This window comes from Hemiscyllium ocellatum, chromosome 15 (assembly GCF_020745735.1).
Source record: "Hemiscyllium ocellatum isolate sHemOce1 chromosome 15, sHemOce1.pat.X.cur, whole genome shotgun sequence".
Lineage (NCBI taxonomy): Eukaryota > Metazoa > Chordata > Chondrichthyes > Orectolobiformes > Hemiscylliidae > Hemiscyllium > Hemiscyllium ocellatum.
Genome location: NC_083415.1, coordinates 33,302,347 through 33,316,912, shown reverse-complemented (window position 1 = coordinate 33,316,912; position 14,566 = coordinate 33,302,347). Strand labels below are relative to the sequence as shown.

Here is a 14,566-nt window from a genome sequence, read left to right as displayed (position 1 = left end):
ATACAGGTATGTGTGAAATATTATTAATTTTTCATTATATGTACCTGAAGAAATTACACTATTAATGGGCCTGAGTCTAAAATAAGAAACACACAACTTCCAAGTAAGGATTCGGAGCAAGTACAGGATTTATTGTGTAAACTCCATTTGAAATGATTTCAATATGCCTTCTAGGTTGGAAGCAGCATGTTAAGTGTGATCCACTTCTTGAAGAAAACCCAGTCTTGGTCTTCTCATGATATGCAACATTAAATTTATACCAGTAATTGTCTCACAGATGGTCAAACCAATTCCTTTGGCAGAGTTTTTAGCATAAATTTAAACAAACTGTCATGACTTTGCTACATTAAAGATCACAATTCCAGAAGAGACCAATATTACCTTTTTAAATGTAATTAACTGTTAACATTGTGGCTGCAAAGAATAATTTATCGCCATAAAGTGGATTATTATGCAATGTGTGCTGCATACTGGGTGGTGGTAATGTTGATGCTGCAGGCCTTCTCATTTACATGAATTCAATTTTATGTTAGTTGAAAGTTGGAAAAAAGCCATTTTTAGTTTGGTTGTGTATGTGCAGTATGCTTTGTGCTCGGCTCATACACTGTGTATATGAAGTTATAATAATGGTCATAATATTCTTGGTTTTGATATAAAGTCAGGAATTACTATTTTTATTTGCAGATGCAGACAGTTGGGTTGTTTTATCCTAGGAATGGGCAAGTGGCATTTGCCTCTTCAGTTCTGAAGCATCATACCAGACTTGAAGCATCAATCTCATTTTCTCTACAGATGCTGCCAGACCTGCTGAGTTTCTCCAGCACTGTTTCTTTCAGATTTGCAGCATTTCCAGTGTTTTGCTTTTATTCAAGTATATCTTTTCTTAGTTTTCAGCTCTCAAATATATATTTATGATTAGCTGTTTGATTTGATTTATTCTAGTCACGTGTACCCAAGTGCAGTAAAACGTTTTGTCATGCGAAGTGTACAGGCAGATCATAGCAAACAAGGACATACAGATCACAGGGTGCTTAGAGCAAGACATACATGTTACACTGCACAGGAAGTGTGCAAAGCAACATCACCATTAGCAAGATCAACACTATTTGAGGTTAGAGAGTCCACTCATCAGTCTAATATCGACAGGGAAGAAACTGTTCTTGAGTCTTTTTTGATGTGTGTACTCAAGCTTCTGTATTCTCTACCTGATGGAAAAGGTTATAGGAGAGCATTAAAGATGTGGGATGGATCTTTGATGTTGAGGTGCAGTTGTCTATCTTCACTGCAGTCCTTGGGTCAGGAAGCTGAGGATCCAGTTATAGTCGACAGAGTCAAGACCTCGATCTTGGAGTTTTAAGATTTTTCTGTAGGAGATTGTGGTGTTGAAGGCAGAGCTATAGTTAAGTAGGAGTCTGATGTAGGTGAACTTGTTGTCCTTAATGTGAAATTTAATATTTCAGGGATGAGTATAGGTCTAGGGAAATGACATCAGCTGTGGCCCTGTTAAGTTGGTGGGAAATTACAGAGAACTGAGGTAGGATGGGAAGCTGGTGTTGATGTGGGCCATGACCAGCCTCTCGAAGCACTTCATGATTATGGTGGTCAGAGAAACTGGATGGTAGTTATTAAGTCACATTGCATGTGTTTCCTTTGGTATTGGGATGATGGCACTCAGCTTCAAACAGGTGGGGACTTCAACTTGTAGGAGGGAGAGTAAATCATAACTATTTATTGAACTATATGAAATATGAATCAATTATCAGGGAATATAAACCTGCAAACCTTACACAATGTTTAAGTAATGGCTGTTCCTAGCAGAAATTTTGTTTTTTGAACAGATTCTACTGATTAAATTATCTCTTCTAACAAATATCATAGTTTATTACCTTGCAAAAATTACTCCGTAATTGCTGACACTGATTTGAAATGTACCATTCTGGAAAATTGGTGTCCACTGCATGGAAATTGGCCAATTACAATGCACCTGCAGGAGTCATCCTTCAGCCCTTGTCGAGCAGTTCATGATCATTTAATTGGTGTAAATGCTGCGCAGTGCCCAAATTTGGAGAGAAATGTGTCAACATGTTCAAACAATCAGATCACATTGACTGATGAGATCCAGGATGTACCACTTCTGTTTATAATGGAATAGCACAATCAAAGTTCTGGCATCCTTAATGATTTGTGAAATGACGGGTTTAGAAGAAAACTGAACAGTTTGCTCAATAAAGAAATACATAAAGATAGTTGACAGCAAGTGTTTGAGGGTATTTTAGTGGGAGATTCATGAGATCTGCCCCAGAGATGCTTAAAAATAAAGACGTTTGATTCTTCTTGCCACTGAATGAGGCTGTCAGAAAGTAGAAACAACAGATTAAAAAAAAACCACTAATACAAAATAGAAAGATAAAGTTGTTATTGTTGTGAAGTAGTAGTTTAAGACAAATGTAAACACAAGGGAAATAATAACTTCTATATTGCATGTGCTGAACCATTGAAATGTTGAGGGATTAGAGTGGTATAGAGACTAGGATAAGCTCACTGTTTTCTTTCTATCAGGTATTGGTCTGGTCTAGATGTTCATTGTCAGCAGTATAATTGCTGAGGCCCTGAGATCCATCCTACTACAAGCTTCATATCATACTCCAGCTTAAAACTGTGCATTTATTTTTTTTTTCCCAGTGTTCTGAGTTGTTTTCAAAGCCATGTGGCCATACAATGCAATATCTCTGGAATCTCCTGTCGCCCATAGAGTCCCCCATACATCATTGTCCACTGTCCCCTCACCATGGCACATGATTCACAGAACTTAAGTGCTTTCCCCCAGTCTCGCTTTGTACCCCACCCCCCACCCCATCTCGCTTTCCCTATGCAACAGTTATTCTGACAGCTTGACTCTGCTAACATTTTCAATTATTATTTTCAATCCTATTTCCTGTTTTGTACCCTGTTAATAGAAACTACTAAAGGAATATAAATTATTGCTGCAGCTGGTAGTGATGGACTTAACCAAAAATAGATCTCTCCTTGGGGGAAGGGAAAATCTGGAAGGAATTGACATCACAGAGACAGAGCTGATGTTCTGAGGGCTATTTTTCTCACATTCTGTGAACTGCACAACATGTGCCATCAGTATGTGCAAATTGATTGTATACAGGTGTACTATACAAACGGATAGTGCAGCACCAGATGAATGCACATGTTACACAGCTGGGATGTGGCGTATGAGGCTTCTAAGTTTCACCAGTAACAACTAAACTAGTTAAAATAACAATTTCCTCCACACATTATTAAAACAATTCAAAAGTTCTTTTATTCCCCATTTATTCTCCATTGCTCTTGTTGAAATAGTCTAGTATCTCAAATCTCCACACACAATTCTAATTTTCCATTCCTGGATTCCTCCAAATGAATTAATGTTGCACACAGGAACAGCTGTCTGGTACCAGGAGACATGCTACTTAGCATTTATGTCAGTGACAGTTTGTGGCAGTGTGATCAAACTCATTATTTCTGAAAGCCTGAAATGCACAGGGACTACACCAAACAAACCTCTGGGCACTGATATGTGCACATCAGGATTAAGCACAGATCTATGTATCTTCAGTAGCTCATCAGTTCAATATGCAATAATCCATCAGGGCTGTTCCAGCACCTGGGAAACATTTAATCGTAAACCACGAGCAAAGCCAGCAATACACAGAGCACAAGGGAAAAATGCAGAGGTGAAATGTCTTCAATAAAAATTTTGCAAGTACTGAAAAATTTCAGGTTGCAGTTTTTTTGTTTGTCTAGAATGAGTGTCATATATCAAAAAAACAATATTTTTTAATGTTCACTAGAAATTCATGATATTGGCAATCTTCACTGTCACATTCAGACACAAAGATAGCTTCAAGGATATTGTTTCAGAAGTCCAGTCATTTTCAGAATCTGTCCTACAGATCAGAACTCCTAACCCCAACCTAATACTGAAAACAGCATTTTGCCATCAAACATATAAAACACATCATCAATTCAGTCCTTGTTGCAAAAGTCTGTTAATTCCAACTTTGCTAAAGGACAGTAGCGTATTTCTCAACTCATGCAGATAAATAACAATGAAGGTGGCAATTTGACCCATCTAGTTTGGATAATCCAAGATGGAGGATGGGAAAAATTTCTGGCTGTAACAGCTACTCCTTTTTTTTGAGATATTTTAGGTGTTGGAGGTGATTTCCTCTATTTCCAAGAGCAGCAATTACTGTTTTATATGCTGTTGTATGTTTTGGAACTTTGAAGAAAAAAAAAGTCAAAACAACAACAGTCTTAAAAGGGAGTGGAATAGACAAAGGAAGCACATTGAGGTCAGTGCAGGAGAGAGAGAGAAAGAAACTGACAGAGCTGTGAACCTGCACAGTTACTATCTTTGCCGTTTGAATTCATGTATCGCTGCACATCGGAGTACATCTGGGAAAATGAACAAACAGTGAAATTCACAACTAATCTTGGAGGAACCAGTTTGGGAGAGGTCACAACTCAGAGACAGATAAGTGGATATTTTAAGGGTGGCCTTACAATAAGTCTGCAGTAGTAAGTAGAGTAGGTTCTTTCGTGATTATATGTTTTACTGAGATATGTCTCTTGATTAAACTTAAAATGTAAGCCATAAGTATTAATTTAACCTGGACCAGTATTTTGTAGAGAAATAAGATGGTGCTATTTTCTGGGTCTGTAGATTGTGAAGGAACAAAAATGGCCTTTAGTAGAATGATCTGATCTTCTTGTCGGATGTGAGAGTTTAAGGAGAGTTTATGGGTTACTGAGGATTATATCTGCAATAAATGCTGTTGATTGCAAACCCTATCAGATCAAATGGATCGGTTAGAGTGGCCAGCAGCGAAAATTCAGAATGGGGGGGTTGCTTCTCTGGTGCCAGGATCAAGGATATCTCGGAAGGTGCAGAATGTTCTCAACAGGGAGGTGGGCCAGCAGGAGATCATTATATGCATTGGAACCAATGACATGGGAAGGGGAAAGATTGAGATTCTGAAGGGTGATTACCGAGAGTTAAGCAGGAATTTAAAAAGGAGGTCTTTGAGAGTAGTAATATCTGGATTACTCCTGGTGCTGCAAGCTAATGAAGGTAGGAATTGGAGAAAAGAGCAGATTAATGTATGGCTGAGGAGCTGGTGTGTGGGAGAAGGATTAGTGTTTTTGGATCATTGGAATCTCTTTTGGGGTAGAACTGGCCTGTACAAGAAGGATGGATTGCATCTAAATTGGAAGAGGACTAATATACTGGCAGGGAGATTTGCTAGAGCTGTTTGGGAGGATTTAAACAAGTAAGGTGAGAGGGTGGGACCCAATGAGATAGAGAGGAAAGAGATCAATCTGAGACTGGTACAGTTGAGAACAGAAGCGAGTCAAACAGACAGGGCAGGCAGGGACAAAGCAGAGAACAAGGTAGGACTGATAAATTAAACTGCATTTATTTCAATGTAAGGGGCCTAACAGGGAAGGCAGATGAACTCCGAGCATGATTAGGAACATGGGACCGGGATATCATAGCAGTTACAGAAACATGGCTCAGGAATGGACAGGACTGGGAGCTTAATGTTCCAGTATACAAATGCTACAGGAAGGGCAGAATGGGAGACCAGAGAGGAGGGGGAGTGGCATTTTTGATAAGGGATAGCATTACAGTTGTACTTAGAGAGGATATTCCCAGAAATACATGCAGGGAAGTTATTTGGGTGGAACTGAGAAATAAAAAAGGGATGATCATCTTCTTGGGATTTTACTATAGACCCCATAATAGTCAGAGGGAAATTCAGAAACAAATTTGTAATGAGATCTCCGTTATCTGTAAGAATAATAGGGTAGTTATGGTAGGGGATTTTAACTTTACAAACATAGATTGGGACTGACATAGTGTTAAGGGTTTGGATGGAGAGGAATTTTAGTGTGTACAAGACAATTTTCTGATTCAGTATGTGGATGTACCTACTAAACAAGGTGCAAAACTTGACCTACTCTTGGGAAATAACTCGGCAAGTAACTGAGGTGTCAGTGGGGGAGCACTTTGGGGCAATGACCATAAATCTATTTGTTTGAAAATAGTGATGGAAAAGGATAGACCAGATCCAAAAGTTGAAGTTCTAAATTGGAGAATGGCCAATTTTAATAGTATCAGGCCAGAACTTTCAAAAACTGATTGGGGGCAGATGTTCGCAGGTAAAGGGACGGCTGGAAAATGGGTAGCCTTCAGGAATAGATAACGAGAATACAGAGAAAGTACATTCCTGTTAAGGTGAAAGGAATGTCTGTTAGGTATAGGGAATGTTGAATAACTGACGAAATTGAGGGTTTGGTTAAGATAAAGAAGGAAGCATATGTCAGGTATAGATAGGATAGATCGAGAGTATAAAGGCAGTAGGAGTATACTTAAGCGGGAAATTAGGAGGGCAAAAAGGGGACATGAGATAGCTTTGGCAAATAGGGTTAAGGAGAATCCAAAGGGTTTTTATAAATATATTAAAGCAAAAGGGTAACTAGAGAGAGAATAGGGGCCCACAAAGATCAACAAGGCAGCCTTTGTGTGGAGCCGAAGAAAATGGAGCAGATGCTAAACAAGTACTTTGTGTCAGAATTTACTGTGGAAAAGGACGTGGAAGATATAGAAGATATCAGAGAGGCTGAACAGGTTGGAGCTGTTTTCCCTGCAGTGTTGGAGGCTGAGGAGTTATAAAATTGAGGGGCATGGATAGGGTAAATAGACAAAGTCATTTCCCTGGGGTCGGGGAGTCCAGAATTCGAGGGCATAGGTTTAGGGTGAGAGGGGAAAGATATGAAAGAGACCTAAGGGGCAACTTTTTCACGCAGAGGGTGGTATGTGTGTGGAATGAGCTGCCAGAGGATGTGGTGGAGGCTAGTACAATTGCAACATTTAAAAGGCATTTGACTGGGTATATGAATTGGAAGGATTTGGAGAGATATGGGCCGAGTGCTGGCAGTTGAGACTAGATTGGGTTGGGATATCTGGTCGGTGTGGACGGGTTGGACAGAAGGGTCTGTTTCCATGCTGTACATCTCTATGAATCTAGTACATCTTCCCATAGATGTCCGTGTTCCACTATTATTGCATCTGTACAGTAGGTTCTTGAATAATTGCAAAGAAGCACTTCAATTTCCTTACCCTGAGTTATGATATCACTGTGTGCAACTTAGCAAACTCAACTATATTATTCAGTATCATCTGCGAATCTGTAACCAACTTTGGTTATTCTTTTAATTTTGTGTGTTGAATTTGTAAAATTGGAAATGATAGGGATCCCAAAATTACTCTCTGGGTCGCTTTACTCAATGTATTTTCCGATCTGCCAGCATCTCCAAATCCAGCACCAGATCCTTTCTTGCATGCAGCAACTTCATTATGCACCGTAAAGTCTTATTTATATACCTATAGTATTCAGCTTGTGTGTAACCTTCCATGCGAAGTTTTCTGGAAATCTAAAGAAAAGAGAGAATTTGCATTTATACAACATTGTGTGGCATATAAATGCAGCAGTCCAACGCAATGTTTGCAATTTGAATTTTAGATTTGAGAAAAGTGTAAGGAAAAGGCAAAATTTAAAAAAAAAACTCTGCTTATTCTTCAAACTAACACTATTTATTGTACTTGAATTCCAAGTACTATCAGACACAGTACTGAAAACAAACAATGTTGGAGATCACAGTGGGTAAGGCAGCTTCCGTGGAGAGAAAGCAAGCAATTGTTTGAGTCTAGATGACTCTTCATCAGAGCTGAAGTGAAGCGTGGAGGGGGCAGGATGGGGGAGGAGGACTAGGTGTTGGGGTGCTTGGGGAGAAAGCGTATGGATAGTTCAGATTAAGTGATTGGAATGTGAGAATAGCAAAACAATGGTGTGTCTGACTGCCAGACTGGAAAGAACAGACAGTCCCACCGAACTAGGAGGAGGGGAGAGAGGACCTAGTGACAGAAAACAAGCATAACCAAAAGAAGGGGAAGGAATACGAGTTGGTTTGCAATTTGAAGGTGTTGAGCTCGCTATTGAGCCCAGAGAGTTGTAAAGTACCTCGTCTGAAGATGACCATTGGAGGCTGAGGGGTGACCTTGTGGAGGTTTATAAGGTCATGATGGCCATGGAAAGGGTAAATAGACAAGGTCTTTTCACTGAGGTGAGGGAGTCCAGAATAAGAGGGCACAGGTTTAGGGTGAGAGGGGAGAAAATTTAAAAGGGACCTAAGGAGCAACATTTTCATGCAGAGGCTGATGAGTGTATGAAATGAGCTGCCAAAGGAAGGGAATGGAAGCCGGTACAGTTATAACATTTAAAAGGCATATATGAATAGAAAGGATTGGGTGAATGAATAGAAAGAGTTAAGAGGGAAAGTGCAAGCAAATGGGGCTAGATTAGGTTAGGATATCTGGTCAGCATCGACGAGATGGACGGAAGGGTCTCTTTCCATACTGTACATCTGTATGACTCTGAGATGTTGCTTCTCCAGTTTGTGCTGTGATTTACTGGAGCATTGCTGCATGCTGAGGAGAGACAGATGGCATGTGGGCAGTGAGCTCTGTCAAAATGACCGTCTACAGGAAAATCAGGGTCATGCTTGCGCATAGACTGGTGGTGTTCTACAAAGCAGTACTATCAGATATGGTCATCTGGGATCTAGATTATGGTTACATTAGATAATTTATTTTTGAGTGTTTACCTTCATGTCCTCTTGCGTATTGGTATTTCTACCCAGTGATGTCACCTTCATGACATCACAGTAAGCATACGCTCGAGTTCTATTACCCTGTCACAATAAAGACCTTGACCAATGACATACTTTTGAAGTTTAAGTCATTGTTTAATCTAAAAAAAACCTGTGTGTTAGTCTGTTTACAGCAATTCAATTTACCATAGTCTTGCCAGATCATAGGCCTGCTCTCTCATTAGAGAGATGACTGGTGATTTAACCTGAGAGCCACCATATCTCAGGTGAGGGGAAGAGGTTGAGAAGGAGAGCCCTTCCTGGTAACCTCAACTGGTGTCGGGATTGAACCCACACTGTTGGCATCAGACTGTTTCTCAAATCAACCAACTAGCCAACTGAGTTAACCTGACGCCCAGGCTCCACAAGCAGCAATGTGACATTGATAAAGTATCCTGTTTTTGTGATGTCCATTGAGAAGTAAATACACTCATTGAGTCATAGAGATGTACAACAAGGAAACAGACCCTTCGGTCCTACTTGTCCGTACCAACCAGATATTTTAACCTAATCTAGTCCCATTTGCCAGCACGTGGCCAAATCCCTCTAAACCCTTCCTATTCGTATATCCATCCAGCTGCCTTTTAAATGCTGTAATTGTACTATTCTCCACGACCTCTGGCAGCTCAGTCCATACATGCGCCACCCTCTGTGTGAAAACATTGCCCCTTAGGTCTTTTTTTATACCTTTGCCCTCTCAGCCTAAACCTACGCCCTCTAGTTCTGGACTCTCCCACCCCAGGGAAAAGACCTTGTCTATTTATGTTATCCATGCTCCTCATGATTTTATAAACCTCTATAAGGTCACCCCCTCAGTCTCCGAAGGTCTAAGGAAAACAGTGCCAGCCTGTTCAGCCTCTCCCTATAGCTCAAATCCTCCAACCCTGGCAACATCCTTGTAAATTTTTTGTGAACCCTGTCAAGTTTCACAACATCCTTCCAATAAGGAGGAAACTGGAATTGCATGCAACATTCTGAAAGTGGCCTAACCATTGTCCTGTATAGCCTCAACATATCTCCCAACTCCTATATAAATGCTCTGACCAATAAAGGAAAGCATACCAAATGTTGTCTTCACTATCCTATCTACCGATGACTCCACTTTCAAGGAGCTATGAACCTGCACTCCAAGGCCTCTTTGTTCAGCAACACTCCTGAAGACCTTACCATTAAGTGTATAAGTCCTGCTCTGATTTGCCTATCCAAAATGCAGCACCTCGCATTTATCGAAATTAAACTCCATTTGCCATTCCTCAGCCCATTGTCCCATCTGATCAAGATCCCACTGTACTCCTGAGGTAACCTTCTTTGGTGTTAACTACACCTCCAATTTTAATGTCATCTGCAAACTTACTAATTATACCACCAACGTTCACATCCAAATCATTTATATAAATGATGAAAAGCAATGGACCTAGCACCCATCCTTGTGGCACACCACTGGTCACAGGCCTCTAGTCTGAAAAGCAACACTTCACCACTGCCCTCTGTCTTCTACCTTCGAGCCAGTCCTGTATCCAAATGGCTAGTTCTCCCTGTATTCCATGAGATCTAACCTTGTTAACCAGTCTCCCATGAGGAATCTTGACGAATGCATTACTGATGTCCACATAGATTACGTATACAGCTCTACCCTCATCAATCCTCTTTGTTACTACTTCAAAAAAACTCAAACAAGTTTGTGAGACATGATTTCCCATGCACAAAGCCATGCTGACTATTCCTAATCAGTCCTTGCCTGTTCAAATACATGTACATCCTGTCTCTCAGGATTCCCTCTAACAACTTGCCCACTACCGATGGCAGGTTCACCAGTCTATAGTTCTCTGGCTTGTCCTTCGTACCTTTCTGAAATAGTGGCATCACATCAGTCAACCTACAGGCTTCCGGCACCTCACCTGTGACTGTCGATGATACAAATATCTCAGCAAGGGGCCCAGCAACCACTTCTCTCGCTTCCCACAGAATTCTAGTGTACACCTGATCAGGTCCTGGGGATTTATCCACTTTTATGCATTTCAAGACATCCAGCACTTCCTCCTCTGCAATATGGACATTTTTCAAGATGTCGGATCAGTGGTGCTGGAAGAGCAGCAAAATCGACGTTTCGGGCAAAAGCCCTTCATCAGGAATAAAGGCAGTGAGCTGGAAGCATTGAGAGATGAGCTAGAGGAAGGTGGGGGTGGAGAGAGAGTAGCATAGAGTACAATGGGTGAGTGGGGGAGGAGATGAAGGGGATAGGTCAGGGAGGAGAGGGTGGAGTAGATAGGTGGAAAAGGAGCTAGGCAGGTCAGACAAGTCCGGACAACTCATGGGGACAGTGCTGAACTGGAAGGTTGAAACTAGGATGAGGTGGGGGAAGGGGAAATGAGGAAGCTGTTGAAGTCCACATTGATGCCTTGGGGTTGAAGTGTTCCGAGGCGGAAGATGAGGCGTTCTTCCTCCAGGCGTCTGGTGGTGAGGGAGCGGCAGTGAAGGAAGCCCAGGATCTCCATGTCCTCGGCAGAGTGGGAGGGGGAGTTGAAATGTTGGGCCACAGGGTGGTGTGGTTGATTGGTGCGGGTGTCCCAGAGATGTTCCCTAAAGCGCTCTGCTAGGAGGCGCCCAGTCTCCCCAATGTAGAGGAGATCGCATCGGGAGCAATGGATACAATAAATGATATTAATGGATGTGCAGGTAAAACTTTGGATGTGGAAGGCTCCTTTAGAGCCTTAGATAGAGGTGAGGGAGGTGGTGTGGGCACAGGTTTTACAGTTCCTGCGGTGGCAGGGGAAAGTGCCAGGATGGGAGGGTGGGTTGTAGGGGGGCGTGGACCTGACCAGGTAGTCACGGAGGGAACGGTCTTTGTGGAAGGCGGAAAGGGGTGGGGAGGGAAATATATCCCTGGTGGTGAGGTCTTTTTGGAGGTGGCGGAAATGTCGGCGGATAATTTGGTTTATGCGAAGGTTGGTAGGGTGGAAGGTGTGCACCAGGGGCATTCTGTCCTTGTTACGGTTGGAGGGGTGTGGTCTGAGGGCGGAGGTGCGGGATGTGGATGAGATGCATTAGGGGGCATCTTTAACCACGTGGGAAGGGAAATTGCGGTCTCTAAAGAAGGAGGCCATCTGGTGTGTTCTATGGTGGAACTGGTCCTCCTGGAAGCAGATACAGCGGAGGCGGAGGAATTGGGAATACGGGATGGCATTTTTGCAAGAGATAGGGTGGCAAGAGGTGTAATCCAGGTAGTTGTGGGAGTCGGTAGGTTTGTAAAAAAATGTCCGTGTCAAGTCGGTCATCATTAATAGAGATGGAGAGGTCTTCTATTTCCCCACATTCTACATCTTCCATGTCCTTCTCCACAGTAAACACTGATGCAAAATACTTGTTTAGTATCTCCCCGATCTTCTGTGGCTTCACACGCAGGTTGCCTTGCTGATCTTGAAGGGCCCTATTCTCTCCTTCGCTACCCTTTTGTCCTTAATGTATGTTGAACAGGACACCAGAATTTCTCCTGTTTAAATAGTGCCCTGGGATGTTTCCCTGAGAGGGTGGATATGACCATAGTTTGGCGTCTGGGTTTATCTCGTACCAACTTGGAAAACTGATTCAAGCTGACCAACAGCTTTTAAAATTAAAGAAAATCTGGCACAACATGAGAAAGTTCATACTTTGAAAAATGACTATATTTCAAAAACATTTTAACTGTAAAACACGATGATATCCTGACACCATGTGCACTATCAACCCAAGCTTGTTCATTCTTGCATCTCCAGAGTCTTGTTGAGAACAAACAGCCGCGTGAATTCTGTATTTGAGGTTATCACTCTATCACTACCATCATCTATTTCTTCGGCATCCAATTCCTGTTGTTTTCAGTCTATTTGCTTTACTGGTTCTTCTTAAAAATGACTCTCTTGTTGGAATGTATGTCCTTACCACTCACTCAGTAACAGGCACTTGTCCTCCATTAATGCTAATTACTGGTGTCACTGCTACATTTAGCACCAGGGTGTTCACTGCTCCCTCACATTCTTACCTATCATTTGCAAAAACTGTGGACCTTGATGTTAGTGCAAGGGATGGGGTTGACTAGATGGAGGAACATGTTTCAATTCAATAGCAGCTGACCATGGAAAGGAATGAGACTACAGATGAACCAGTTAGTGGCTTCGCTGACTTTACATAGTGAATATTGGCATGTCAGGTAATCTTCAAAATACTGTCAATTAATTTGAAAAGCTGGCAATCACTGTATATGCAGGGGTAATAGGGTGATTAATTCTTGGTTCTTATTTACTGCTTATGGAAATCTCAGGTTAACTCTCTCACTTTAGAACCATTTTCCAGTGAACACAGCAGGATATCAATTCTTAACTTGAGATGAAATTTGTTTGCACTGTTGAGTCTTGTTAAACTCTTGCATCATTTGTAAATACTGGATTAGAAATTCAGCTCATCAGTATCCATGTTTTGGATGCTGTAAATGCCCTTAGAGTTCCAAAATGGCACTGTAGTGCATGTACACTCTTGTGAATGATATCATGTCAGGCTCAGCTGCAAGGACAATCACATGCAGTGGACATCCATCAGAAATATGCAAAACAGGTACAGCGCAACATCAATCAGAATACTGTAATGATCTGACTCTAATAAAGCCGTACTGCAGTTCAATGTTCCACAATATCCCCCTTCAATCTTGTACAGCTGAGCTACATTTAGCAGCAATAACAAACCCTACCCCACCGGCATTAATTAAATAGCTTGCCAGCAATTTACTGATTAACTGCTCAATAATTTCTTCTGATTATTGCTACAATTCTACAAATGTTTGATCCTTTCTGGAATTAGATGCGGAAATTTACATTGTGGCAGGTGCAGACAGAAGCTTGCTGAGCCTAAGACTCCTGTACAAAACAGCTGATCCCAGTTATGGCTGTACTAGTAGGGATTCTCCTTGAAGCATGGCATGACATAAATAATGAACAGAGGTCACACAGAGTAGGGTAAACTGCTGGAAGAAGGAGTGACTCTCAACAGTGGGAATTATCTACCAAGCTTTTTGAAATAGTTATTCGACCTGAATATAAGTGAAGTGATGTGTGGGATTTCATGCTTCAGTAAGAATATTCTCCCTGGAACCTGTTACCTGCTGTGGCCACAAATACAATTTCACTGCAGTACAAGGCTGGTCATAGCATTGTGAAGTAATTGTGGCTTTTAATGTACTTATATATACTGAGCTCCTTCCAGCTTGATGGTGGAAGTGTTTGCAACATCTTGTAATTTTCCATCACTTGTTACGCAAGGGAGGTCACTAACCGTCTAATCAAAGGGGGATAACCATAGTTCATTTGCACTTGCGAAACCAGGTAAGCAGCAAAAGTGTATGGCTTTATTAGTATTCCGATCTCCCAAAGCACAGGTGATATTGACCACAGTATGTCATTGTGCAACTACCATATGTCAAGTGTGCTCTCAACTGGAACAGAAAGGGATCTCACTTCATCAGGTGTGTGACCAAAGCCAACACTGGCAATACCTTTATTCTATAGCAGGCTTCTGTGCCTGCTGCATTTGAGCTGCCAGCATAAACCAAAAGGGTGACCTTGAAAGACTGTCCACTGATGACATGACTGATGGGTTTGGCATGAAATTCTCTCAAATGCACAGCATGCATACATTGAAAGCCCTATTGCCACTAGATGTAATAGAGCAGCAATTGGCATGCTGAAACACAGCTGCTACCAGCACAGCTCAAGTGAATCCCTGTAGTAGGGCTTTTATTTCATTGTGGTCCACAGCACATGTTTTTGATCATGAA

General features: G+C 41.6%; 1 protein-coding gene across 4 annotated transcripts in view; it reads left to right on the top strand.

The window, feature by feature from the left end:
- LOC132822743 (extracellular sulfatase Sulf-2-like) overlaps positions 1-14,566 on the top strand; it is a 309,760-nt gene that overhangs the window by 258,475 nt on the left and 36,719 nt on the right. The window lies entirely within an intron of this gene.